This window comes from Lathamus discolor, chromosome Z (genome assembly GCF_037157495.1).
Source record: "Lathamus discolor isolate bLatDis1 chromosome Z, bLatDis1.hap1, whole genome shotgun sequence".
NCBI classification, from domain to species: Eukaryota; Metazoa; Chordata; class Aves; order Psittaciformes; family Psittacidae; genus Lathamus; species Lathamus discolor.
The window spans coordinates 39,423,382-39,446,382 of record NC_088909.1 but is presented as its reverse complement, the minus strand read 5'-3'; the positions used below and the strand labels follow the sequence as shown (position 1 = coordinate 39,446,382).

Here is a 23,001-nt window from a genome sequence, read left to right as displayed (position 1 = left end):
TCCTACTCATTGGGACGCTCCGATCCTGAGCTTGGAAGAAGCGGTCCTTGAATGCTAACCAACTATCTTGAGCCCCTTTACCGCCTAGTACACTTTCCCATGAGACTTCCCTTAGCAGTTGACTGAAGAGGCCAAAGTTGGCCCTTCGGAAATCCAGAACTGTGGCTTTGCTAGGTATTCTATTCCTCCCACACAGGATCCTAAACTCCACCATCTCATGGTCACTGCAGCCAAGGCTGCCATTGACCGTCACCACTTCGACCAAACCCTCCTTGTTGGCGAGTACTAAATCTAGCAGCGCTGCTCCCCTAGTTGGTACGTCCACCATTTGCATTAAGAAATTATCATCAATGCACTCGAGGAACCTCCTAGACTGTGAATGACTGGCTGTGCGAGTCTTCCAGCAAATATCGGGGTAATTAAAGTCCCCCACGACGACTAAGGCATGTAGTCGCGAGGCTACTTCCAGTTGCCTGTAGAAAGCCTCATCAACTCCTTCGTGCTGATCAGGAGGTCTGTAATAGACCCCCACAACTGTATCACCCGTGCCAGTCAGCCCCTTGATTCGTACCCACAGACATTCCACTTGCTCCTCATCCGACCCCGGACAGAACTCAATACATTCTAGTTGCTCTCTCACGTAAAGAGCAACTCCACCACCTCGCTTCGCTGACCTATCTTTCCTAAAAAGGACATAGCCATCCATGACCACATTCCAGTCATGTGAACTGTCCCACCATGTCTCTGTAATCGCCACTAGATCATAACCTTTAGCCCGCACACAGACTTCTAACTCCTCCTGTTTATTCCCCATGCTGCGTGCATTGGTGTACAGGCATTTCAGGGAGCCAGTCCTAGTACTCTTTTTCCCCTGCGGGACAGGGTCTAAAGAGCTATCCTTTCCCACAAGTGAAACAAGAGACACTATTTCACTTAGAGTTCAGAACCTAAAACAGTCAGGTACTGTACAATCAATTCTGAGAAAACCGGAGAGATTACTTCAGATTACTTCTGAGCTCCTGCCCAAGTGCTTCAGTCTCTTCCAAATAGCATGATACTGTGTCCTTCTTTCTTTGTGATCAAAAAGTTCCAGGTCCTTTTCCACAGAACTGCACCTTACCCTGTTTCTTCCCCCATCACATACTCATGCAGTCCAGCCTACAGACTGCATGTTGTTGCTTTTGTGCTGATCCCCTGCTCTGTTCCAAATGATGTCTCCCATCTGTCAAGATGATTCTGAACCGTAATCTCATTCTCTACAGCACCTGCAGTTGTTCCCAACTCCCCATGGCCTGAAATCTTCTGCAACATACCCTTTATTTTATCCTCTCGGGTTTCCTGTGAAAAATGTGCAAAGTGAAGGGCTGCCATGTGGTAGTGAACCATGCAGAAAGTATTCTTCAGCTGCAGTTATTCCACCACTTCTGCTTCCATTCTGTAGAATTTTCTGCCTCAAAGTCACAGGTAAATAGCAAGGCAGACACTGGAGACTGAATCGCACCAGGCAGAAAAGTACAAGAGAGTGAGGGCCTATAATCCTAATCTAAACCTAATCTACAGGTTAGGAAGAGCAGAGCTAGGCTGACTGCCACAAACCACACTCTGTCTATGAGCATCTGGACTCCATGTCATGCTCTTGTTAACACTGAAAATGGCAATGCTATGTACAAAATACCACACATGCACCTTGCTTTCAAAGGGTAAATGCACCTAGTTTCTTGCTACCTTCTACATGCTTACAAGTAAAGAAAGCTTCCCTTCCTCTGTTTTTTCCAGGAGTTAAGCTTTTCTTAAATTAAGTGCCAGGCTGCAAGGAAAGCCAAATAAAAGCCTGGCCTCAATACAAAGTACCTGACCAGTGAATTTCACTGAACTCTCAGTTCTGCAGTGCAGCCACGTTTATCTCCACACTAGATCATAACAGAAAAAAAGGATCGAGCCGGAGACTGATAAAAATTATTCTCAGGTGGCTGGCACTGCACTCCAGTATCTCAGACCCTGTTACAAGTTCTACCAGCTAAAAGACAGCACTGTTCTAGAGTTACAAAGACACATATAATGCTAGAATTACCAAAAGTTGGCCGCAAATAAAAAAAAAAAAAAAACCAACCTACATATACCAGTGACTCAAGCTTATGTACAGTGCATCTTATTTGGAAAAAAAACCCACAAACCTTATTTGGAAAAAAACCCTAAACCAAATACCTCTAAAAGTTATGTTTCCTCTCTTGATATCTATCTGCCCTGAGATAAATACATGTTAAGTCAGAATGAACACACACACACACCCCACACACAACAGAATCCAAGAGCAAACCCTCAATCCCTATACCACCTACTGAGGTATCTCTTCAGGAAGACAAAGAGGGAAGAACACTGAGGGTCTCTCATCATCACAGATTATCATGTAAAACTCATCCCTGGAAAGGTTTCATGGCCCCAAACTCTTCTAATTGCTGACATTGCACTTATAAATTTAGAAATCCAGAATACTGCTAGGAGCTTCCTCCAGAAGCACTGTATTACCTCTTGAGATTACGGACATAAAGTGTAGAGAAAAACAAAAATCCACAGGACATGAAATTCTTTTAAAAGTCTAGAGGCAGCTTAATTTCTTCCTATGGCCCAACATCCGCCAGAATTTCTCACTGCAGCCAAAAACAATTAGATTAAAAATCTGCCATTACTCTGTAAATATATAACAATACTGGTCTCCTCAGGAGAAACACAATCTAGTTCCAAGTATTCATCTCTCTTTGAAAAGAAAGTCAAAGAACAACCAGTGTGCTGCTGCTTCTTTCACAGAATCACAGAATCCCAAGGGTTGGAAGGGACCTAAAAAGATCATCTAGTCCAACCCCCCTGCAAGAGCAGGGTAACCTACAGTACATCACACAGGAACTTGTCCAGGCGGGCCTTGAATATCTCCAGTGTAGGAGACTCCACAACCCCCCTGGGCAACCTGTTCCAGTGCTCTGTCACTCTTACAGTAAAGAAGTTCTTCCTGATGTTAACGTGGAACTTCCTATGTTCCAGTTTACACCCATTGCCCCTTGTCCTATCACTGGATATCACTGAAAAAAGCCTAGCTCCATCATCCTGACACCTACCCTTTACATATTTGTAAACATTGATGAGGTCACCCCTCAGTCTCCTCTTTTGCAAGCTAAAGAGACCCAGCTCCCTCAGCCTCTCCTCATAAGGGAGATGTTCCACTCCCTTAATCATCTTTGTGGCTCTGCGCTGGACTCCTTCAAGCAATTCCCTGTCCTTCTTGAACAGAGGGGCCCAGAACTGGACGCAATATTCCAGATGCGGCCTCACCAAGGCTGAGTAGAGGGGGAGGAGAACCTCTCTTGACCTACTAACCACTCCCTTTCTAATGCACCCTAAGATGCCATTTGCCTTCTTGGCCACAAGAGCACATTGCTGGCTCATGGTCATCCTCCTATCCACCAGGACCCCCAGGTCCCTTTCCCCTTCGCTACTTTCCAGCAGGTCAACCCCCAACCTGTACTGGTACATGGGGTTGTTCTTCCCCAGATGCAAGACTCTACACTTGCCCTTGTTAAATTTCATCAAGTTTCTCCCCGCCCAACTCTCCAGCCTGTCCAGGTCTCGCTGAATGGCAGCACAGTCCTCTGGTGTGTCAGCCACTCCTCCCAGTTTTGTGTCATCAGCAAACTTGCTGAGGGTGCACTCAGTTCCCTCATCCAGGTCATTGATGAAAATATTAAACAGCACCGGTCCCAGCACCGACCCCTGAGGAACTCCACTAGTCACAGACCTCCAGCTAGATTCTGCGCCATTGACCACAACTCTCTGCTTTCTTCCTTTCAACCAGTTCTCGATCCACCTCACTACTTGATCGTCAAGCCCACACTTCCTTAGCTTATCTATGAGGATGCTGTGGGAGACAGTATCAAATGCCTTACTGAAATCAAGAAAAACTACATCTACCGCTCTACCATCATCCCTCCACCTAGTCACTTCCTCATAGAAGGCTATAAGGTTGGTCATACATGACTTCCCCCTCATAAAACCATGTTGGCTGTTCTTAATGACCCCTTCATCCTTGATATGCCTAGTGATGGATTCAAGAATAAGTTGTTCCATCATCTTTCCAGGGATGGAGGTAAGGCTGACCGGTCTATAATTACCCGGGTCCTCCTTCTTGCCCTTCTTATAGATTGGTGTGACCTTTGCCATCCGCCAATCCTCAGGCACCTCGCCCATTTCCCACGACTTACCAATGATGATGGAAAGTGGCCTAGCAATGACCTCCGCCAGCTCCCTCAGCACCCGTGGGTGCATTCCATCTGGACCCATCGATTTACAGATGTCCAGTTTGCATAGCTGATCCCTAACCCAATCCTCATCTACCAAAGCAAACTCCTCCTTTGTCCTGACTCCTTCTGGGGCTATAGAAATCCGGGGCCCTCGGGGAGAGTCTGCAGGAGTAAAGACAGAGGCAAAGAAGGCATTCAGCACCTCTGCCTTCTTTATATCCTCTGTCTCCAGGGTACCCACTTCGTTCAGCAGTGGGCCTATATTGCCTCTTGTTTTAGTTTTATTTGCTATGTATTTGAAGAAGCCCTTTCTATTGTCTTTAACCCGACTAGCAAGATTGAGTTCCAAGGAGGCCTTAGCTGTCCTAATTGCCTCCCTACATCCTCTAACAACTGTCCTATATTCCTCCCAAGCGGCCAGCCCCTCCTTCCATAATCCATAGATTCTCCTTTTCCACTTGAGTTTGCCCAGCAGCTCCTTGTTTAACCACGCCGGTCTCCTAGATCCCTTACTTGACTTCCTACTCATTGGGACGCTCCGATCCTGAGCTTGGAAGAAGCGGTCCTTGAATGCTAACCAACTATCTTGAGCCCCTTTACCGCCTAGTACACTTTCCCATGAGACTTCCCTTAGCAGTTGACTGAAGAGGCCAAAGTTGGCCCTTCGGAAATCCAGAACTGTGGCTTTGCTAGGTATTCTATTCCTCCCACACAGGATCCTAAACTCCACCATCTCATGGTCACTGCAGCCAAGGCTGCCATTGACCGTCACCACTTCGACCAAACCCTCCTTGTTGGCGAGTACTAAATCTAGCAGCGCTGCTCCCCTAGTTGGTACGTCCACCATTTGCATTAAGAAATTATCATCAATGCACTCGAGGAACCTCCTAGACTGTGAATGACTGGCTGTGTGAGTCTTCCAGCAAATATTGGGGTAATTAAAGTCCCCCACGACGACTAAGGCATGTAGTCGCGAGGCTACTTCCAGTTGCCTGTAGAAAGCCTCATCAACTCCTTCGTCCTGATCAGGAGGTCTGTAATAGACACCCACAACTGTATCACCCGTGCCAGTCAGCCCCTTGATTCGTACCCACAGACATTCCACTTGCTCCTCATCCGACCCCGGACAGAACTCAATACATTCTAGTTGCTCTCTCACGTAAAGAGCAACTCCACCACCTCGCTTTGCTGACCTATCTTTCCTAAAAAGGACATAGCCATCCATGACCACATTCCAGTCATGTGAACTGTCCCACCATGTCTCTGTAATCGCCACCAGATCATAACCTTTAGCCCGTACACAGACTTCTAACTCCTCCTGTTTATTCCCCATGCTGCGTGCATTGGTGTACAGGCATTTCAGGGAGCCAGTCCTAGTACCCTTTTTCCCCTGCGGGACAGGGTCTAAAGAGCTATCCTTTCCCACAAGTGAAACAAGAGATTGATAGTCCTCCTTAGCCCGCCATCCTTCAATCCCTAGCATGTTCCTCTTGGGCTTGTCCCCAACAGGCCCAGTTAAATCCCCTCCCCCCTTCATAACTAGTTTAAAGCCCTGTCAATAAGCCCTGCTAACTCCTGCCCCAAAACCCTTTTTTTTCTCTGGGACTGGTGTATCCCGCCTGTCACCAGCAAACCAGGTGTCCCATACAGCAGCCCGTGACTGAAAAACCCAAACCCCTGCCTTTGGCACCAGTCACGTAGCCATACATTAACCTGCAGAGTCTTCTTATATATCCCTTCACCCTCGCTTGCAACAGGTATGGAGGCAAACACCACTTGCGCTCCAGACCCTTTAACCAGCCGTCCCAGGGACCTGTAGTCTCTCTTCATTGCCCTTACGTTCCTCGTAATAATTTCGTCACTGCCAACCTGAAAAACCAGCAGTGGGTAGTAGTCAGACGGCTGCACCAGTTCAGAGAGTTTCTTTTTAACATCTCTAATCCGAGCCCCAGGCAGGCAGCAGACCTCCCTGTGGGGTGGATCCGGTCGACAAATGGGCCCTTCTGTTCCCCTCAGAAGGGAGTCACCCACCACAATTACTCTTCTTTTCTTCTTGGTTGGGGAAGTTCTGAGGTATGTGGGTGAGTGACTAGCCCTGGGTGACTCACTAGATAGATTTGCCTCACCATCTCCATTCACCTGGCCCTGAATTTCCAAGACCTCGTACCTGTTATTCAAGGGCAACTGGGAGGGAGGAAGGGATTGTGAGGGTTTTCGCTTACCTCTCCGAGGAGGAACTTCCCTCCATCCTTGTCCATTAAGCTCTCTCCTTCTGTCTGGTGGTAGGAGGGAAGGGGATCCATAGCTTGTTGAACCACTTCCCTCTGCCCTTGCCTTAGGGTGTGGTTCCACCAATCTATTTCACTTTCACACTCTCTAATGGCTCTCAACCTTTCTACCTCCTCCCTCAGTTCAGCCACCTGCCTGAGCAGGTCATTTATTTGCTCACAGCGAACACAAGCAGTATCACTGGCTCCCTCCAATACAAGTGCCAGGCTCAGGCATTCGCTGCAGCCAGAGACCTGCACAGCTGCATGTCTGCAGGAAGGCTCAGTCTGGATACCCACATTAGTACTCACTACAGCTTTCGATCGTGTTGTAACCATGATCTATCTGGTCAATCAATCCGTCTACGTCCCTCAGCACTCCTTCCCCTTCCTGTACTCCAGGCGAGTCCTCTCGATGAGGCGGTTGGAACGCTCCCCTGTCCGCTCGCCTGCCCGCTCGCCTGCCCGCGCGAACTGCCGCGCAAACTGCCTCGACGCTCTGTTTGCCGGCTCTGTTCAAACTGCCTCGACGCTCTCTGTTTGCCGGCTCTGTTCGCCGCGCTCCTGGTCGCCGCGCTCCCTGGGAAGGTTTTTTAGCCACTCCCAGCTGGTGCCACTCCTCCTGGCTCCGCCCCCTGTGAGTCAGCCCCTCGCGGGAGCTGAGCTTCCGAGTCCTGGGCAAGTCCTGTTGAGGACTTGAGGCTCCCTCCTCAGTGGCTCTTGTCGCTCTGAGGTGAGGCTCCTGGACGCTGATCTCTCCCCTCTCCGCTCCGGTGTTGCAGGCGTCCTCTCTCAAGCTACTCACCTCAGCAACTGATCGAGAGTGGCCCTTGATGGCCGGTTTGAATCTGACACCGAGCCTCCTGGCTCCGCCCCCTGTGAGTCAGCCCCTCGCGGGAGCTGAGCTTCCGAGTCCTGGGCAAGTCCTGTTGAGGACGTGAGGCTCCCTCCTCAGTGGCTCTTGTCGCTCTGAGGTGAGGCTCCTGGACGCTGATCTCTCCCCTCTCCGCTCCGGTGTCCTTCTGGTTCATTAAACCTTCTCCTTAGTTAACTCACTGTTCACTCAGTCTTCTCAAGGTCACTTATTTCCTTGGCACAATTATATCACATTTAATGTAGTCTGACTACACAGTACTCTGCACAGAAAATCAGTCCACAAGAAACACAGGTCCATAAGAAAGAGAGAGTCCTGTCACCTCCCAACAGACTGCTGCACTACAGGAATACATTGTGTGGTTCATTGAAAGGTGTTGCTTCAAGCTCACTCACATTCTCCATAACCTAGAAGATACTGTGGTAATTCTGTTAAATGGGATACAGTAACTCTCACTAAAGGCAGAGTCACCAGAAAGGCAGATAACTAAACTATGCATGTGAACCTTCTTAAGCACTCGAAGTGCATAAAAAAATTTAATGAGTATACTTTACAAATATATAAAGCTTATTTTTCAATGAGAAAACCTACCCTTTTTACATCCAGACATTTTTTTAGATAAGCCTTCCCAGTTACAGACATTCTTTCTGAAGAGTATTTTTCTCATTTCAAAATGCACAAATGGATCAAATTTTAATTAATGGGTATTATAACACTTAAAAGTTGTGAATGTTTAACCTCACAAGTCTCTGGGATAAATGCTGCTGAAGTCCACATAAGCAAAAAAAAACCCAAAACATATGCTTGGACTCGTCACAGGGAAATCTATTTGTATATGTAAGATTCAGCCTAACTGATCTTTATTGCAACAGATTATTTTTTTTGCCCCAGCTTTTCATTCTGCATATCAAAAGTATTCTTTCCACCGACGATATCAAGCAGCTAACTTTTACTTTATGAGGCCAGTGTTCTTCAGGACATAGCACCATTCATGAATGTTCTTCAGAAAAATATAAATAAACTAAGGGATAATAATGTTGGTATTGCAGAGAAAGGGTTATTTAGGTGTCTCCGAATTCTTGCCTTATTGTACTCAGAGTTGAAGGGAATCTGACAGACTGCATGTTTAACCCTGAAATCCCGCTTAATCTCAGAAAAACTCTGCAGAGGGACAGAAAGCATCTTACTGTAATAGTCAAAAAATGTTAACAACCATCTACTTAATCACTACTTGGAAATGGCCTCTCACAGCTGCTAAAAGACCCTGCAAACCCCTACATCTCCACTAGGCTCCCCATGTTGGGGTAGGGGAACTTTGGTGATGAAATACTAGAGTGCAAGGAATCATCACGTCACAGCCGTCAGAATGATGTTTCAGCAGCATGATACGCAGGGTATGCACTGAATGCTTTGCGGAAACATGAAGCCTTAGGTGTGGGGACACAAGACACACAGGATAGTAGACTTCTGGGACACGGTTTAGCTTAGGACACAAACCTGCTGCAGTGTGCATCCACATCGTGGCTGCAGCAAAGCCTGGAGAAACAAAAATCCCACCAGCTGTGGGCAAGTTTCCTTTCAGAGGGTACCAGCTGACACCAGAAAAGCAGAGTCAGGGAGCATGCAGCATGGAAAGCTAAGAGGCCATGGAGGAAGAGGAGAGCTGAATCAAACTGAGATTTTGACTTTAATGAGGATGTGTGTAATTACCTCCTCATATGAAAAAGGAACTATTCAGATAAATTATATAATCTAGATGCCAATTAAATTTGTTTAAATAAGTAGATTCAGATTTACTTAACACATTCAGTGATAAGTGATTTGCCACTCCAATGTCAACATCCACCCAACACAAATGGCAGAAGTGAGTATCAAATGGCCTTCTTCTACCTTTGTTACACACCTTTAACTCTATAATTCTTTGCTTTTTCAGCTGCACACTTCAACCACTAACATCTTTCTCCATTTGATGAATCAAGCATTTGCTTTTATCTGGTGAACTTCACTTATCACATCTGCTGAACTGATAAACAACCATATTACAAAAAATACGCAAAAGATATTCTCCTTTGGAGAAAGCACACTATTCTCAGCACCAGCAAACAAAAAAAAAAAAAAAAACAAAAAAAACCCATGCACAACAACAATAAATGAGTGTGTGGTTTTTGATTCCATGCTTTATGTTTTTTAATCAGCAAAAAGACATTCAAAAGGTGTATGATTTTCCTTAAAATTTGCTACAAGCACAATTCTCACATCATTTTGCTGAAGGGGTAGCACAATTGTTTTAAAATACAATTGTTTATAGTGTTTAAACCATCACATTTTTAAACCACAGCCACTTCACTTGATTGCACCCCTTATCTAGAATTCCTGAAACTTTCTTGAGATACAAATACTGTGGGGTACTGTTTTACATCTGTGAACATTCTGAAGCAGAAGCCACAACTAGGAAGTCCACTGCTGAAAGAAAACCAAAACATTAAAGAAAGCTGTAGCATAATTCACAAAAGCTGTATTTTAACAGACAGAATGGCAGTATGCTACACTAATGAGATTTTTAAAAACTTTCACAATTTAATAGCCAGTAAGTCAAGCTTTAGGTATTCAAAGACTAAGATTTATCTTAAGACCCTACTCTTATTTATTTATAGGTTCAGCACAGGTGAATTTCATGGTTTACTAGCCCAGCCACTAACAACTTCTACTAGCTGAGCCATTATTAATGTGTTATTTGTATTGTCTGAGCATTACAGCACCAAATATTCAATAAAATTATTCCTGCTTTTATTAAATAACCACTAAACAACCATCTATGCCATTTCCCACTCCAGTGTGTTTCGTACTGAGAAAAGCAACTTATTACTGCCATTCCCAGTTTGAACAGCAAACACTTATAAATGTGACGACAATGTAAGTTACAATATGCTGTAGATACATGGAATAAGATTTTCTAATTTTTCTAAACCAGAAAGTTAGGCATAAAGAGAACTGCACAAATGGAGTAAAACTGACAAATTAAGTACTGAAATTAAGAGATTCATAAATTGAGGATGAAAACCTACATGCCATCCTCTTTGGAATATGCATTATGTGGTCATGTAATAATTTCCATACTGCTTTTCTCCATAAACGCCTGCCTCATTTATTACAGAGGATGGACTGCTCTGGGGATGATTCAGCATTCTGTCTGAGCGGCTCATCTTCACAACTCTTATCATGCTCATTGCTGTAATTGTATGTCTCCCAATTTCTAAATAGGCAATTTCAAGGGAACAAAGGGCTCATGATTAATGTACTTTAACACTGTTCTGGATTCTATTTCTGCTTCTGGCAAGGAGCGCTTACATCATATGCAACAACTCACAAACTTTTCACAGGTTGACCCTACTTAAAAGGTAATTGATTTTTTATTAAGTCTTAATTATGGTACTTTATTTTGATGATTAAGCTTAATTTCTTAATGTCTCAGCTCCTCATGTTAAAATAAATCACTTCCAAAATCATAATATGAAAAAAGGTTTTGAGACTCTAAAAGCAAATAATGATAATTACAAGGGAGCTAGCAAACGACTGTCTTCAGACCAAGATTTGATTGCCATATAGGAAAATGCTACCATATAGGAAATACATGTATACGTGTATAAATACATGATAACTATCAAACATTTGTTAAGTATTTTCCTTACTACCGTTTAATAAGACAGGGTTCCAAATGGACTACAGTATTGTGTAAGTAATATTGCAAAGTATACCTAAAGGACAAATTAAACACTTGCAATGTTTTTAATTCTCTCTTAATAGTTGAAAGCTTCATGTGATCACCTTGATAGCGAGCCACCCCACAGAAACTCCTCACAGTACACAAATACTGCCATTACTCCATGTTCACCCTAACAAAATCTTAAGGACAAGACCTGGCCAGAGTAGTAACTTCCCCCACAACTGAAAGAGCAACCATATCAGAAAACCTAATGAAATACCCTCGCTGCTCTGGGTGCAAGTTCACAACACAGACAAGATTAAGCAGCCAGAGCTGTGTTCTAACAAGCTGATACATTTCAAAGATCAGGAGTTCTGACAAACCTGTACAACTGGCCAGAAAAGAGTCACTGAACCGCAGCACAGTTCTGAGTATGGGTAGTTGTCTCTACTCATGGTGACACTCTTGGTGAGTATTTAGTAACAAGTTCAGTTAGTGTATCATGAGCAGGCTAGTAACAAGCTCAGACATGGGAAAGAAAGTTTGAAATGGTATGTTATTAAACCATTTGGCATTTTCCCTCTAGTACAGACAGACAGAGATGTGAAGGAAGCTGGTGTCTACAGAGCAAGTGATAATCTGAGATCTAAAGTAGAATTATGTTATGAAGTACAATTCACTTAGACTAACAACAGCATTGTCTTAATTTATTAGGAATTTATTTTTATCATCCACAGGGAAACACACAGAACTGAAAAACTCCCTGCTACTTCAGATGCATTACACTCAAAAACAACCTCAATTCTGAATTCAAACTTGCAGAGGTAATTAAAAAATATTACAATCATGCTTTCAAATATGATTTCATGCTACAAGATGACAGGAATCCAGATCCCATGAAGCTGGCCTAAAAAGAGGCGGGAGAGGGAGGAAGCCATTTCAGAAGCACCCTTGCTGCTTTTTAAGAGCTATTACCAAAACTTTCTATGCACTGTACGAGACCACACATGTAGCTCTTACAAAGAAAGGTAACTACCTTCCCTACCCTTTGTCAAACCTGGGATACGCACCTACAAATGCCACTGACTCACTATGAAACAGAAATTTCTAAAATACAGTTTTTTAAAATGTGATAGTTACCTAATGCAAATATTATACAGTAGAAATGTGCTGCGTATTTACACACACAGTATTTCAAACCCTTTAATTCCCTAAAAGAAATGGATACTCAACAATTCCAAGACTATCTCTACTCTGTAATAAACCTCTCCATTAAGTTTTCAAAATACATTCTTAGAAGGCAAATACACCAACACTAGAATTCAGACAGTACCGAGCAGACAGGCTTATCTTATGACAGGAACATATATACTCAGCTCATATCCTGCTAGAGTGAACTCAAGCTTTCCTCTCTTCTCTTGCTGCTTCTCTTACCCCCACCCCCCCAACCCGGCAAGAGAATCCCCTTTCCTTTTCCTAGACCCACTTCCCACACAAGGCAGAAACCTCCTCCCTGTGCAGTGATGACCTCATGCAGCTAAGCCCATCTCCTTGTATGGAGCAGCTCCGGGCTGGCGGCCAGCTTCCTCCGCCTTCGGGCTGACACGCAGCGTATCTCCCTTCACCCACAGTCCCCAGCCCAAAGCACCCCGAGCCGCTGCGGGGTGAGCCGGGCAGGAAGGGGGGTGGGTCTCTGCATGGACAAAGAACTGACGCCAGGCGCCTGGCCCAAAGCACCCCGAGCAGCGGCGAAGTAGCATAAAACTACCTCACATCATCTGCTCCTCTCCACTGAACTATGAACACTTTCAAGCAAGGAAGTACATCCTATGTTACCTAACTGCACTGCAGCCCCACGCAGCTGGATCTTGCTTCCCTGTGTTAAATCTCTCGTTCCAGTGAGGCACACGTAGCGAAGGCTTTTCTCATCTTCCTTTGTGTCACTGTAGCCTTAAAATCCTCCTGCCCCTTCTTCACCCTGTCTTGTTTTCTCAGAGTGATTTCTACATAACTGCTTTACACACTGGCAATACAAATACCCACCGGAGAAGAGCCTTCCTTTGAATGACTCAGTTGCGACTTAAAAGTTACAGCTGCAAGGAACCTGAAAAGGACCACGGTGATGGATAACATAGCTTTTGCTCAGTTAATAAGTAACCTTGCTCTTCTCCTTCGAAGAAATAGCCCCAAAGCTCAGCTCTCCTGAGGTTAACATTCCACGCATGTATATTTTAAAACCGTAACAATGTACTGACAATCTGCTTCAACACATTAAAAAGGAATTTATAAAAGGAGAGAAAATACATTTGTCTCACCAATGATAACCACTATGGTACCTCAACCTGTATGTCCATCATTTGCAATTTGCTTTCACTGTGCGCACATTAGAATTATGAACATCTCACCTCCTTGAGTCTCCCAAGGACTAATGCATACAGGTAGTAAACTGTATCAGTCATCTCTTTATTACGTATTATTCAGAAAATAAAATTATCTTACAAAAGTACCTGGTAAACTCTTTTGATCAAAAGGCTTCAGATGTCACCCAGATTTTTCTTACACAGGAACTTGTTATAAGAAGCTGCACTGAAATACAGCAGAGCATCAAAGTCTCTTTGTGAAGGTTTGTTACAAAGAAGGAAAAATCACATCCACGTGTGGAAACACTGCTGCTTTCTTGCAAATAGAAAAAGAGTTGGCCTGTTTAAAAGTGCAATAAAACCCTGTGTATTCACATACGATGTGCCTCTTCCAAGGGTGTATGCTCATGTGAATTCAAACAAACCAGAAACATACTCCAACGTGAAAAGGAGTGTTTCACACCCTTCTGTGTATTTCGACCTCAAACACTAGATAAGTGAGCATTTAGGACTATCGCAAAGACCGAACCCACAAACACCACACAGCATAAAAATGCAAGTGAAAACACCCTGGGCAGCAGCACTGAGAAGGCCCTGCCTACGTCGGCCTTACATCTAACGCCTAAGCTCAGAAACTCCCCAGGCTGTACACTGGGGGACATCCAAAGCCTGGGGCGCTGCGTTTATTTGGGGGTGGGCACATATCACAGCTCCAAGCGGTGACTGGAGCGTCCTTCCGTTATTCGCGGCAGTCTCAGCCCGTGCCACCGGCCAGGAGCGGACATTCCGGGACCGGGAACAGACGCTGCAGGAACTGGCCCGGGCCAGCGGCATCCTCCCTTCAGCCCAACCCCGCTCAGGGCCCCGCGGCCCTGGCGCGGCGGCAGCCACGGGGGCGGGGATGGGCACCCACCGCCCTGCGGGCCCCGCTGGGGCGGAGCCGCCCCAGGGCAACAGGCGCCGCCGCCCCCGCTTGCTGGCACCACCATCGAGCAAAGACTCCAGATGCCACCGCCGCAGCACCCTCAGAACTAAAAGCGAGAGGCGCGGCTGCCCGCCCCGCCCACAGGTAAATCCCCGCACAGGGCCTACCCGCCCCCTGCACCAGCTGCCTGACGGACGGACGCGAGGGCGGGCAGGGCACGGCAGGGCAAGGGGCGAGCTCCCCCCTGCCCGACCACCGCTCCCGGGGCTGGACAGCAGTCGCGACGCCACAGTGAAGCGCACAGCACCTTCCTACCTGACAAGCGGGACTCCTCCGCCGCCGCGGGCGTCAGCCCTACCAGCACCGCGTGACCGCCGCGGGCCAATCAGCACCACGCTGCCCCTCTCCCTGACAGCCAATCCGGGAGCTCCCCGCCTTCTGATGACGCACTGCACTCGGAGACCAATCAGCGGAGTAAAATGCTCCGCCGCTCCCGCCTCCAGGCGCGAAGTCACGACGCGATTGGAGGAGAGCTCTGGTGCGTCTCGGGAGCCTGGCCTGCCGTTCCACCCCGCCTCCCTCGCGCTGGTTTCGTAGCAACGGCTGTGCTCAAGTCTCCTTGGGACGCCTCAGGGCCCGGGGAAGAGCGAGGGGGCTGGATCCGAGGGTCCGTGGTCCTGTGGGAGCAGAATCACAGCACTTCGGTGCAATGAACGCCGGGCCTGGAGCGCCTGTGTAGTCTGTGTGCTTCCATTCCCACTGCTCCACCGAGTTGACAGAAGGACTTGGGGGTGTTGGCCAGCTTCAGTGTGCATTCTCAGCTGAGAAACCAACCATGTGCTGGGCAGCACCAAAATGAACCTGACCATCAAGTCGAAGGAGGTGATCCTGCCCCTCTACTCTCCTCACCTGGAGTATTATGTGCAGTTCTGGTGTCCCCAACATAAGATGGACATGGAACTGTTGTAGCAAGTCCAGAGAAGGGCCACGAGGATGATCAGGGGACTGGAGCACCTCTCGTATGAAGACAGGCTGAGGAAGTTGGGGCTGTTCAGCCTGGAGAAGAGAAGGCTGCGTGGAGACCTCATAGCAGCCTTCCAGTATCGGAATGGGGCCTATAAGGATGCTGGAGAGGGACTCTTCATTAGGGACTGTAGTGACAGGACAAGGGGTAACAGGTTAAAACCGGGGAAGTTTAGACTGGATAGAAGGAAGAAGTTCTTTACTGTAAGGGTGGTGAGGCACTGGAATGGGTTGCCCAAGAAGTTGTGAATACTCTGTCCCTGGCGGAGTTCAAGCCCAGGTTGGACAGAGCCTTGGGTGGGATGGTTCAGTGTGAGATGTCCCTGCCCATGGCAGGGAGGTTGGAACTAGATGTTCTTAAGGTCCTTTCCAACCCAAACCATTCTATGATTCTGTGACTAATGGTGTCAAATCCTGAGAAGACAGCTCCTGGACATTGCACTTTATGGGCAGATAGACAAGGAGTCTGATGTTCGGTAACCTCCCAACTCAGTGTCAGGAGCAGAATAGAAGAAAAAAGAAACAAATGAAATCAAGAAGAGAAGTAGAAAACTACTATTGTTACACTAACTTGACAGGTTCAGGGAAACTTCATGGATATCAAAGTGTTGCATATCTTTTGAAATAGTTTGTGTTTAAAGTAAATGAACAAATTAATTTAATTCTGTAGCAATAACAAAGTTTGATACCACGATGCTTTTCATACATATGGAAGAACGTAAGATTAGAGTTGCAAACATCCTTTCTCAGTATGTCGACAGTGGCTGGTATTTCTGAAGGAGTCTGAAAAACAAGACGTGGGTAGAGCAGTCGTATTCCAAAGTAAGCCTTCTTTCTAGAACAGAGTGTTTAAAAAACACAAGAAACTTCACTGTGTGCAGCTTCCTACCTCTGTTTAAGGCATTTATGCTTTTTTCTTCCATAATGTTATAACACAAAAATAGTTTCCTTTATTTACCTGTTTAGCAAATAAGAAAGAATTAGATTCTTTTGTAGTGCATCCATATGGACCTTGAGGCAAGTTGAGACATATGTACAGTTAGAAGCAAGTTTTTATATTACATTTAAGATGTAATTTGCACTTAATTACTTTTCAATAATATTTGGGATAAAAATCTTCTATTAGATGCAAATAGTGAATTCAGTATAAAAACCATTAATATCAGAGCTTTATGACAAATTCAGGTGCAAGCAGCCTGACTCAGTTTTGGTTCAGCTATATTCAAAGATAAACTCTTTTACTGGGCAAACAATTCCTCAGTCTTACATGCCTAAAGACAATCTTTCGTGATTATGTCTGCAGTTCGGTAATTTAGCCAGCCCTGAGACGCCTGAATCTGATTAAAAGTAGTAGACAATGTTATGAGAGTAGAAAAATCTCTCATCATTAGTTTTTCACTTTGAATTTTTTAAATGTTACTGAAAAGCCAGCTTGCCTTTTAAGAAAGAAATAATTTCTTTTTCGTAGTAGGGTGTTTTTCTTTCAAAGCTTTCATATATTTGTTGAGTAAAGATGAAAAGAAAGTAGGCCTATAGTGTAGTCACTGCAGTATAAGTGTAGACATATGCAAACTATTTTGAAAATCAATTTGTTAATTTTATTTAGAAAGTGTAACAATGGAATATAAAAAGCTTTAAAATTATATTAGCACTTGCAATTAAGAGACAAATTAACAGCCTTATTTCTACAAGGCAGCAGATGCTGACCCTCTCTCTTCCCTAGCTTAGTCTTCTGGTTCTGCAGTCATTCCTCCACTCAGCTCCAGATGTGATTTCCTCTGCCACTTTCCTACCTGGCCTGATGTAGGTCCTGCTTCTAACTCCATAAGCAGAGAGGCTAGGTCCTAAATATCTGAAAGAGACATGGAAAAAAAGAAAAAAAAAGTCAGGAAAATTATTGTAGTGTTATTTCAGCACATTCTGTCAATCCGTGGACCTACATTCTTTCACCCTCTCCCCTTTGCTCCTACATTTTAAATCATACACGTTAAATCTATAGCTTCATGCTAAACCGCAGCTGACCAATGTGGGTATTTTAAACCTGCGGTTTTGACAAAGGTGACATTGAAGAATTGTTTCAGATCTTACCACAAAATTGCCTCCTGACAAACTCGGCAAGCACCTTGGCAGATTCTGAATTCCGTGGTGCGACAACACCTCAACACCTACGAAGCAGAGGACTTCATGGCTCAACTACCTGAAACTATAGCAGCTGTCTAGTAAACATACCTGAAAACTTCTGTTTACTATCCTGGGTCTGTCTTCTCTGACATGACTCATCTTGTATAAACTCATCTTCTTTAATCTCATCTGACTTCCCAACTACCAGAGAATTTTCAGCTATCATAATTACCATTGCAAACCTAGAAATACCAGAGGATTTGCTCCTTAAATTGTAAAACTCTTGACCTATTGGTTTAAGATCAAGGTTTCAAGAATCTTTTTGTTCTTCTGTTTGCTCCAACTCTTCTGGTGTACTGCCAGTCTATAATTCAGTCAGCACGTTTTCATAATTTTGAATGCTTCTTTTCTACCTTGATCTAATTTCTTTATCTATGGCTCATTGCCTCAGATTCCTGGATGTGACATGCAAGTTGTCTGCTTTGTACCGCTAATATGCATGTTGAAAAACCTTAAAGTTGTTCTCAGAGGGTAGATACTGTAACATTATGTTACTTAAGAATGATAAACTTTAAATTAGATTACATGCCTAGAAGGGAAATACGAACGTAGGAAAAACAGAGAAGGAAAGTTTCTCATTATCACTTCTTCAAAATGCTGAAGTAAAATGCAAGTCATTGCAAAGTCCAACATAAAAAAATCTCGTGGATATACTTAAGAATTCTATTATACACAAGTCAGTAATATAGAGAAGTTATTATAGCGGTATACTCAGAAGATTGCGAAGAGATGTCTGTAAGGGCTAAAAATAATAAATAGAGAAAAAAATCCCAGTAATCCCAGGGTTTTGACCAACAGTATGGTTCCTTTATCCCCAATAAGGGCATATTAATGCCTTCCTGTTGAGTTAGATTTGCTGTAGTTTCCTGATGAGTTAGGCATGAATGAGTATCTCTTTCTAAACTGTTGCACATCTTCAGGAAAAAAAAAATGAAGTTTACAATTTCACTAATTTTTTCCCTATTTACTATCAATATTACTATAAAGAAATACAGTTAAAAGTTTAAATAATTACACAAGCTGCTTACCATAGCACTGGAGTTTTATTGTCAGAAAAAGAATGCTGTTACTACCACTATTATTAAAATTACTCAGGTCCTTCTGTTACATATCTATATAATAACATCAGAGCTCTGTCATGTTAAAACAATGCAGCAAAGAGCTAAGCAAACAGCTGAACTGTCTTTTCATTTCTGCCATGCACATTCTACTAATGCAAAGGTCTCTTTGCCTCAGCATTTCTATCTATAAATGACAAGATCAATACTTTCCTTGAGGGATGTTTGATGATGTAGATTGTTAATATTTATAAAGCATTTTCAAATTGTTGTATGGAAAAGGTAAAAAAATGAAAATAATAATATGCAGAATAAGGATATTTTATTCTATCGTTTAATGGAAGTCTAATTTTCATATTCTTTTTACAGATTTTCATCATTGCATACTAGTTTTCTCTTCTCTAACCTTCTTGTCCCACCCCCATTTTGTACTTCATTTTTCGAATTTCAATGTCTGTTGCTATGACACCACCACTGTCTGACTAGTACTGCCTTCAGACCCCTTTCAAATCTACATCATGCTATTTAGAACTACCCATTTTATGTTAAAGGTGTCTGGAGATTTCCTTAGAATAACCTGACAGGTTTTTCCCAATCATAAGCTATGGTGAAGGTATGCATTCCTAAATCCTGGTACCTGCCACTGCTTTTCTATCCCTGTACCCATTACATTGAACAATTGCCTCTTTAGGACATGGCGCTAAATAGAAGATGGTGGGATTAATAGAAAGAAGAATATTTGTCAGTCTTTCCATATATATAAATATATATATATATAACACACATTTATATGTGTATGTGTATACAAAAAGGCAGGCACATGTACATATGCACATACACATTTGTTTTTCAGCAGTGTGGAAGCTGGAATCTGCCACAGGACTTCTTAGAGAAGTAAGAAAAGCCAGAAAATTCTATTTAATTTTAAAATAATGAATTAAAACTTAGCAGAGTTTGAGAAAAGAAGATTGGTGTGAGGGTATTTAAGTTGTGGTTTCATTCTGAAAAGGAAATGCTGATCCTTGCTAACGCCCAAATATAAAATACAAGCATGCAATGGAGGAGCCACTCATAATCCAAAACCAACGACAAGCATTCAAATCCTTGATACCTAAGACTATTTAAATTCCTGATAATTTTACTGCCATTGTCATTAATTAGAGTCATAGGCTGCAACCCAATAGATGGTCACAGATACGCTGCTTAAGGTACTGGAACAGACATACTGTAATCTAAATGTGGGATCTAAATGATGGACTGCATCAACTAGTGATAAAAGAAAGGACAGAAGTCCCATAGATATAAGTTCCTTAGCACTTAGACCTATTTTGAAAAAAATCACAGAGTCTATGCAAAGAATTTAAAAACACTTAGCTCCCATTCCTAACATGGTAAGCCCTAGTTTTATCCTGTACATCAGCCAGTGTTACAGACTGACACACTATTTTCATTTTCCTACCTCTAACTCTATGGAGCAAGTATTGCTAATCCATATGTCGTGGTTTAAACAAAGTCACGCAGCTCGTCCACTCACTCCCCCCCCCGCCTTCTTTCCCTCCCTCTGTTCCTGGAAGGACAGAGAGGAGAATCGAAAGAATGCAACTTCCACGGGTTGAGGTAAGAACTGTTTAGTAACTGAGGTATAACACAGGTCACTACTGCTACCACCAATGATAATGATAAAGGAAATAACAAGAGGAAAGAATACAACACCTCAACACCAGCTGACCGATAACTTGCCCCACCCCACCCAACCGAGCACCGACCGATACCTCTCCAACCCTGCAGTCCCTAGCCCTTCCAGGTAACTCCCCGTTACATTCTGGGCATGATGTGCTGTGGTATGGAATACCTCTTTGGTCAGTTTGGGTCAGGTGTCCTGTCTCTGCTTCCTCCCAGCTTTCCCTCCTCCCTGTCAGAGCATAAGGCTCAGAAAGTCCTTGGTCAGACTAAAACATTTGTGTTATCAGCAATGTTCTCAGGCCAAAAGTCAGAACACAGCGCTGCACCAGCTACCAAGAGGGAGAAAAACGACTGCTACTGCTAAACCCAGGACATTATAATATTATATTTCTGACTAGTAAAAAAAAAAAAAAAATGGTGAAATCTTCTATGAAAAATTGTTTGAAATTCCCCTTCAGCTGCTGGCTGAAGGGCTAGTTACTGCTCTTAAGCTTGAGGAATAGTAATGTCTCAGCTAAATATCTCTCCTTGAAAGTCACAGAATTTATATCTTGCTGCTTAATTAACTGAATGGGAAAAAGGCGTGAGAGGTGTTTATGATTCACACAACACAGAAGCCACTTTAAGAGTTCAACAGTGTTAAAGCGAATTAATTTTCCAGCTGCAAGAATGTGTAACAATTGTATACTGGTCTAACTAGGTAAAAGCAGACTGAGCCTCCTGTTAATATTTTATCTTGGACTGTACATTCATGATGTGAAATCTTCGGATACAATACCTTAAGTCAGGATTGCTCCCTCTGCCACCCTTCTACAGCCATGTGTTCCCCTCCTCCATCTTCGGCATGCTGTTCCCTCACTTCCGCCCTGAGAAATGTCTATGCAGTGTACCTGAAAAGTAGATATGGGAGATGACCCAGCTTAAAAAATAGTCCTGCTATTATTTTTAGATATATATAATTTCTTCATGTAAGTCTTGTTATGTTTTTTAAACCAGATGTGTTCCCTATCTGATTAACAATACAGCCAGCACAACTCAGCTGCACAAGTGTAGGTATCCTCATCAAGGGAGGAGCATGAGTGTGACAATACCTGAGTCTTCTATTGTTACTACAGAGTACAATTCTTGAAGCAGCAGGCTCAGATTACCTCTTTCCTATCCTTAGCCCTCAAAGCCTGGGATAGGAAATCTACCTCTTTTTCTGTGTCACTGCCTTTTCTGAGAAGCAGACAGTAGTGTAAGACGCATGCGAAGCTACTTCATATGTTTAAATAAATCGTGGCCTTCCCTGGTCATACATTTGTATGAAACTGTTGTCAGTGTATTAAAAAAAAAAGAGAAAAACAGCTTCAGGACAAATTCCAGCTGGCAAATTCCAGCTTAAGCCTCTCTCCCACAATGCACATTCCTTCACCTGTGCTGCATTAATGCTACTATGCTAGATTGTGCTGACACAACTGTTAGTAGGATTACATCGTGAACAAAGCTGATAAGCCTAAATAAAATCCTGCAAACAAACAAGTCTTTAAGACAGGACTTGTTAATCCATGATCTAGAAGTTGATCCTTCACCTTGAGACATTAGCATATTTTTCAGGACAGGTTCATGATTTAATCTATCCCCCTACGATGGTGAAAGAGTAGTCTTTCTAAAATGTAAGCAGCAGCAAAGATAAAAGTCATCTTGAAAATCCCCAAGAAGGCAGACAGAAAACAGAAGGGAGAATTTATAAGGCTACATATTTCTTAGGTGTTCTTCCTGTAAGGAAAACCTTTTAGGCTGAAGAGTTTGTATAAACAGTACCATAACTGGTTAAGTGGTTAAGCACCTTTATAGGTGAATTATGGAGAGCTGTTTCTCAGAGTTAGCACACCAATATATGTAACTCTTCCTCTGAATCTCTCCCTAGACCTATCAAATAAGTTGCACACACCTGGTTTATGGAATTAATTTACTCTACTTTTATTTTAGCCTTTGTTGGGTGCCAAGGGTAATTTCAGTATTAAAACCTGTATAAATCTTTTCCTCACTGTCGTGGTTTAAACCCAAGCACAAACCTCGTTCACTCACTCCCCCCACTTCTTGCCCTCCCCCTGCTCCTGGAGGGATGGAGAGGAGAATCGAAAAGAATGCAACTCCCACAGGTTGAGATAAGAACAGTTTAGTAACTAAGGTATAACACAAACCACTACTGCTACCACCAATAATAATAATGATAAGAGAAATAACAAGAGGAAAGAATACAACACCTCAGCACCAGCCGACTGATAACTTGCCCCAGTCCCCCCAGCCGAGCACCGACCGATACCTCATCCAACCCTCCAGTCCTCCCAGCCCTTCCGGGTCACTCCCCGTTACCTCTCTGGGCATGACGTGCTGTGGTATGGAATACCTCTTTGGCTAGTTTAGGTCAGGTGTCCTGTCTCTGCTTCCTCCCAGCCTCCCCTCGTCCCCGGCAGAGCATGAGACTCACAGAGTCCTTGGCCAGAATAAATATTACTTAGCAACAATTAAAAACAATCGGTGTTATCAGCTCTCTGCCAAGGCTGGAAGTCAAAACACAGAGCTTGCACCATTTACTAAGAAGGAGCAAAACGGCTCCTGATAAACCCAGGACACTCGCTTTCTCATTTTCATA

The 23,001-nt window shown here is 43.8% G+C and overlaps 1 protein-coding gene and 1 long non-coding RNA gene across 10 annotated transcripts in view; both read right to left on the bottom strand.

Annotated features, from left to right (window-relative positions):
* Window positions 1-14,821, bottom strand: part of FER (FER tyrosine kinase) — a 184,599-nt gene extending 169,778 nt beyond the window's left edge. For all 9 annotated transcript variants that reach the window (XM_065661402.1, XM_065661406.1, XM_065661410.1 and 6 more), the window contains exon 1: window positions 14,734-14,821. The gene's annotated coding sequence lies outside the window, so the exon portion shown is untranslated. The remainder of the gene's footprint in view (window positions 1-14,733) is intronic.
* Window positions 14,822-17,124: 2,303 nt separating this feature from the next.
* Window positions 17,125-22,686, bottom strand: LOC136004553 (uncharacterized). The gene is made up of 3 exons (XR_010608534.1): window positions 22,613-22,686; window positions 21,142-21,253; window positions 17,125-17,293 (listed from the first exon to the last, which is right to left on the bottom strand). It is a non-coding gene; the product is annotated as an uncharacterized LOC136004553 (long non-coding RNA).
* Window positions 22,687-23,001: the final 315 nt, after the last annotated feature.